Below are 5,772 nucleotides of genomic sequence, written 5' to 3'. Positions count from 1 at the left end.
TATTTTCCCTCCCTGGGGCAGGGGCTCGTAGGGGCCGGTGGGTTTATTTTAGGGAGGGGGCCCTCCACCACCCCACCCCTTCCGTTTCTCCTCCTCCCTGGTCGGCCGTGACTTGATTTCCCTGCCCCTCTCGGCTCCCACCCCTCGAACTCTCCGTCCTGCCCTGGAGTGACGCACCGACACCCCCCGCCCACAGCCCAGACGTCCCCTCCCTCGCTGCCACCCCGACCGGTCTCGGAGCTGGACCGGGTGCCGACTTCTTCGCAGAAGGGTGAGTACCGTGTTGGGTTTCGGGGGGACCGGGAAAAATGTGGTAGCCGGTCCACTTTTGGGGAGAGCAGGGGTCAGGTTATGGGCTGGAGGTTCCTGGTCCGGCGTGGATTTGAGGTGGCGACTGCCTCCCTCCATCCCTCTCTCTGTCTTCCCCCGCCCCTCGACTCCTTATTCACCAGCCTTGCTGTATTTCTAGGTATTGCCAGACTACAACCATGGGGCATTATAACGCTTGTAAAATAATTGGTAATGGCATGCTTTCTGTCTTTAGGATGCTTCTGAACGGTAATAACTATGTGATCTGATAGACACTATGACCTGCAAAAAGTGTAAAACAGCTAATGGGTACATTTTCCTCTAAATCAAAGTTAAACTTTTATTCAATAAAGGCAAAGCCAAAGGTAATTTTTCATTTGAACGCGTGGGGATAGAGCAAGGGAAGAGAGGTTGCCAAGTGGCATCGCTAAATATTTTTAACATAAAATAGTTTTATTGGGTTCCCTTTTGAAAAAAATATGAATTCAGTATTAAAGGTTATGAAGTCTTCGAACCTGTTGGAGGAAGGCAAGGTAAGATGGGAATCCACTTTGACACTTTGTCTTTAGCTCACCTCTGTTCCAGGGAAGCATTACAACAGAGAATTTTTTATTTCTCAGTCCTTTGGTCGCGGTGGAGTTGTTATGGATATAACAGAAGTATGGATTGTTTTCCTTTTGATATCCATCTTTTGTGTACTTGATTGCTGTTTAAACAATGTCATTCTATAGAATTTTGTAAAATTTTAATTTGGTTTCTTGGTTGTCAGTAGTTCAAAAGTACAATACCTGCCCATATGTGCTTTAGACATCTGTAATATTTAGTTTGAAGTAAAAGTAACAATTATGAGAAGTAGTTACACCGAATTGGCTGCTGAGGTCTCCTTTTAAAATCCAGCCGTTTTAAAATGGTACTACTCTTTTTGAGTCAAGTTCTGGGCTAGTTGTCCACAAGATTCAAATTAGGCCAAACCAAACATATTTTGAAATATTAAAGTACGGGAAAGGCCTCTTAGTAGTTCATTCTCGTCTTCTCTTTCAGACTAACCAGAATAAGTTGTTACTAAATTTAATTTTAAAGAATAGACTGTTCCTGTACTGAAATCTGCCAAGTTGCTACAGAACGATTTCTTTTTAAAGAGCAGAAATGTGTTTATGATCAGCCCAAAGTAGTAAAGTTGAAAAGTGACTTAAATGTAAATGCTGTCTTAAAGAAATGCTCGTCATAAGGCCGAAAACCTTTCAAAGTGTTTCAGGAAGACTTATATAAAGCTTTTCTGAATTGTTTAATAAATTTAATCATGTGACCTTCCTTTTTCATGAGTACAAGACAGAATCACTGAAAGACTTCAGTAAAGGGGAGCCATGCAGCCTGAGTTTGAATCTTGCCACCATCCCTCACTGCCTGTGTGACTTTGGGCAAGTTTCTAACCTGGCCTGAGCTGGTTTTCTGTAAATGGGAAGGATGACTTCTCAAAGGGCTGTGAGGATTCATGAGAGTGCATGTCACAGAGCGCTCCATGTTAGCTGACCCACCATCATCACTAGTCTAAGAGAGGTGTCTAGTATACTGCCTAAGAGTGGGGTCTCTGGAACCAGATTCTGTAGGTTCAAGTTCCGGCTTTTCTTCCCCTTACTATCTCTGTGCTCTTGGTCAAGTTAACCTCAGATTCCTTATCTGTAAAATGGGAATAATAGTAGCACCATAGGGTTATTGTGAGGACAGAATGAGTTAAGATATGATATTGAACATCTTTTCAAGTTTAACTTAGACACGTTCCTTGTATGTCTTGAAATAGAGGGGTCTACATTTTTTAGAAGTAGATTTTTTGTAAAGACAAATAATTGGTGTCAATAAAATAAGCAGAATTTTTATCAATGTGCCTGATGTGTTATGGGATTTATGCTTTTGAATTAGAGGTTTATGAGCTTTTAAGAAATTTAGTTATTGGATGAGTTGAGTTGACCAATTTTTCATTTAAACTGGCATAATAGAATGTGCATGCCTCTATTAGGAGTATAATATATATCACACATTTGCTTTTATCTTTGGTTTTCTCCCCTGCTAAACAGAAAGCTCTTCAAGGGTAAGAGTAGTTCTTGTTTAATCTCTGGTGCCTAGCAGAGTGGCTGGTTCATAAAGAAGCTTAAAGAATGTTCATGGAATTAAATTAAATAATGTTATTCTTAAGTTGTTTATGAGTAGCTGAATTGAATATTGTAAGTAATATTGTGCGGAATATTATTATTTGTATTGCTGAATTGAATTTTTACTTTCTCAATTATTTTTGTAAATAGAGAATAAAAGGGGAATTATGGTATAATTTACCTTTTAATAAGAAACTATTTTTTATCTTGAAGATTAAATAGAAAATAGTCTGAAAAGTACATGTCTTCCTTTGATACCTGACATGTCCATTTTAGTGATAAGATTTGTGACTCTTAAACTTTATGTCATTAAGTTGGATATTATTAATTAATATGAACTACACAAATTAGATTTTAAATGTTCCAAAGGATGGTATATTATTATCTTCTTGAGAATTAATAATAATAAAGAGAATTTATCAACCTACCACTGTGAAAATAAAATGGCATCATTTTCTTAAGGACCAAAGCTTTATTTCTCTTTCCATTCAAGAGTGAAACTCTTTCTCTTGAGCAGTCTCAATAAATAATTACTTATTGAAATAGCTATAGTAAATAGTGTGACAGGAATCATAAAGGAGGTATATGTAATTAGTAAATAAAACACTTAAACTATAACTTCACCACACGCTTAATAGGCATTACACAATTGGGGAATTTTTTTTTTTTTTAAACCAAAATGGATGGGGCCTACCACCTGTTTCATTTATAGAATTATTCTATTTTCCTTGTCAGTAAAAATCCAGTTTAATCACTGTGCCCTCTGAAGTTATAAAATGCAGGAATTATCTTTCATGAAAGAAGGATTCTCAGTAACAAAATCTGGATTCTAATCTACTCAGAAATGTTACAGTGTTCTATAACACTGGTAAATTTTTTCAAATATATGAAATATCTATTACAATGTGGATAATTTTGTATACATAATCCTTTGTTTAACCAAATCATCAGCTACGCTGTTTAGTTGAACATATTGCATTTTCATTGGCTGAAACAATTAATTTAGAAAACTTGCCCTTTTTTTGTTCATATACTTTTAAAGCAGCTAACCTAAAGTGAAACTTTAAAAAAATAATCTGTAGGAACTTAGAAACTATACTTAAGTGTCTGGTCTGCAAGATGGAAGGTCTCTTACGTTTCACTTGACAAATTTTAGCATGACTTTGTTTCCATAGCTCACATCTCCTTCTTTCATTTAACCTTTTTTATGGACATATTCAAGAATTTATTAGTATTTTATGACATCTCCAACTTTTAGAAAAAGCAATGTTTGTTGGGAAGAATTATTTAGAAAGAAGGGGAGCTAGGGATAGAAAGAACCTGTAGGTCTTGTGATTTCTGTCCTTGTCTTCTAACGTTAGGAAAATGGATAACTATATATTCTGTCACTGACCAAAAGGAGAGGAAAATCATATATGCATTATCTAATGACATAAACTCAGAATTAAGGTCCAGAGAGTTCTACACTGAGTGACGCTACTGATTGGCACGTGACCTTGAGCATTCCACTTAACCTCCACCACTCTCCATGAGTGAAGGCAGTTACCCTGCCCTCACAGAGGAAGTTGTAGGGGTCAGTTGTAAGTGCTTTTTAAAAGTATTTGAGAAGAACAAAATGCAAGCAAATACAAAGTAAACATTAGCATTTAGAAATGGATATTTGTTCCTCATTATTTAAAAATTGTGACCTTTCAAACTTTTATCTGAGGGGCATTTTTCCTCTTAATTTTGTATTTGAAGAGACTTACTGGTATGTTCACAAAGATGTGAAAGGTACCTTCTACGCAAGGAACTTTGGTTTAAATGAATGGGCTTTTAAATGTTATCACTGAGTTTTAGTACCTCCCGGGGTATAGCAGATGTTGATATTTTAAGAACAAGCTTTAGGTATCTGGGAGATAATACATTTTATTAAGTTGAAGTTTATAAAACTTGTACTTTAATTTTGGGGAAAAATGTTCAGACTTACCAGATTCTATTAGAAGTATATTCAATGAGAAAAATTCATCATATTGTTTACTTTTAAATTTCAAAAGAATTACTTGGCTGTAGGACCCCTCTTTATACTCATTTATTTTGTCCCTTGAATGCAGTGAAATGTGCACATTTCAGAATATAGTGGCTTGGAGGATTTAATTTATTCCAGCTAATTTTTTATTGAGGAAGATGAGTGAAGGCACATATGGAAAGGCTGAATTTTAAGAAAGTTTTTTTTTCTCTCTTGTCCCTAAAAATGTTAGGAGTTTTTAAAATTTAAAAGTCAGAGGCTTAGAGTTAGTACATTATGTAAATTTCTTTGAATTTAGCTGTACTTTTCTCTGATTATTAGCAGAATTGTCACACCCTCATGATATTATTCACTTTTTAAAGTGGAAATGAAATTCTGATATACTAAGGGTAAGACTCATGAAGATAAGTGAGGCATATAGAGAAATATTATTTATTCTAACTAATATTAAGGATAATGAATAGTGATCCTCAAATCTGAGGTTTCTAAGCTGAAAGCAACTTTTAAAAATGTATCGTCCTTTGGTGCTTACTGTTGAACAGCCACCCAACTGAAACTTAGAACCATCTGATTTCTTCTTCACTTTTGTTTTTTGTGTTTTTGTGTTTTTTTGGTGGTTTACAGTACCAAGTTCCAAACCCTTGACCTTGGTGTTATAACCTGGTGTTCTAACAAACTGAGCTAACCGGCCAGTGTCTCTTCTCCACTTTTGAATTTAATGTCTGCATTGACATTTATAATGTTTTGTGTGCTGCTTTATATGAAGGTACTTCAAAAAGTAGGTGGAAAAATAGAATTAAAAGATAATAGAAATCTTTCCATGAACCATTTGAAGTACCTTCGTATAACTCTTTAGTACTGAATGTTTGCTTTTAAAATATATATATATATTTTTTCCCTTTTTGTCTTTTTCCGTGACCAGCAACAGATCGCAACCCTCAGTGTCACGCCCGTACCGGACCGGGACCGGCCACGGGATCGCAACCCTCGGTGTTGCTCCCGCACCTCCCTCAGCCAGTGAGCGGCCGGTCTGCACGTGGGATCCGAACCCTCGGCGGGAGCGCCTCCGCACTTCCCAAGTGGCGCACTGCAGCAGTGCGCCACCGGGCGGGCCCTTAAAATATTTTTTTAAATGACAAAAATAGTCCACCTTTTGTTTAAATTTTGTTTTTTGCAACTCATTTCCCTTTGTTCGACTTTTGTTTTTCAGTTTTCTTTTTTTTGTCTTTTTTCATGTCCGGCAACGGATCGCAACCCTCAGTGTCGCGCCCGTACCGGGCCAGGACTGGCCACAGGATCGCAACCCTC

The 5,772-nt window shown here is 37.1% G+C and overlaps 1 protein-coding gene across 1 annotated transcript in view; it reads left to right on the top strand.

Annotated features, from left to right (window-relative positions):
• Nucleotides 1-209: 209 nt before the first annotated feature.
• Nucleotides 210-5,772, top strand: part of SERTAD2 (SERTA domain containing 2) — a 109,742-nt gene continuing 104,179 nt past the window's right edge. The window contains exon 1 of the mRNA XM_008582287.1: nucleotides 210-271. The gene's annotated coding sequence lies outside the window, so the exon portion shown is untranslated. The remainder of the gene's footprint in view (nucleotides 272-5,772) is intronic.

Source organism: Galeopterus variegatus, unplaced genomic scaffold (genome assembly GCF_000696425.1).
Source record: "Galeopterus variegatus unplaced genomic scaffold, G_variegatus-3.0.2 Scaffold2556, whole genome shotgun sequence".
Lineage (NCBI taxonomy): Eukaryota > Metazoa > Chordata > Mammalia > Dermoptera > Cynocephalidae > Galeopterus > Galeopterus variegatus.
This window is presented reverse-complemented; position numbering and strand designations above follow the sequence as displayed.